This window comes from Populus euphratica, unplaced genomic scaffold (assembly GCF_000495115.2).
Source record: "Populus euphratica unplaced genomic scaffold, PopEup_1.0 scaffold110.1, whole genome shotgun sequence".
Lineage (NCBI taxonomy): Eukaryota > Viridiplantae > Streptophyta > Magnoliopsida > Malpighiales > Salicaceae > Populus > Populus euphratica.
The window spans coordinates 586817-587268 of NW_011499904.1; positions in this window are offsets into that span (position 1 = coordinate 586817).

The window sequence follows — 452 nt, forward strand, 5'->3', positions numbered from 1 at the left end:
AAACATCCTATTCTTGGACATTTTCACATAGGCAATTAATCTCCCATTGTAGTCTGTAATTGTCAGATGACAATTCTTCATGTAAAGTGTATAGCCTCTCTCCAAAAGTTGACCTATGCTCACCAAGTTCTGATTTATGGCCAGGACATAGTAGACATCGGCGATGTAGCTATGATCGTTATTCTTCAACTTGATTGGGATGTTGCCTTTACCTTTGAATGGAATTTTTGAGGTATCTTCAAAGGTGACAAAACCTTGTATGGTCTCATCTAGATCATCAAATAAATCTTGGTGGCCACACATGTGATTGCCGGCTCCAGAATCTAGATATCAAATATTCTTTTGATTCTTGTCAAGTCCTTGTTAGACAAATAATACAGCTACTCCTCTGTTGTTGGCATCCTCCTCTGTATAGTTGGCATGCTCACGTACCTCTAATGGAGCTTTCCTTT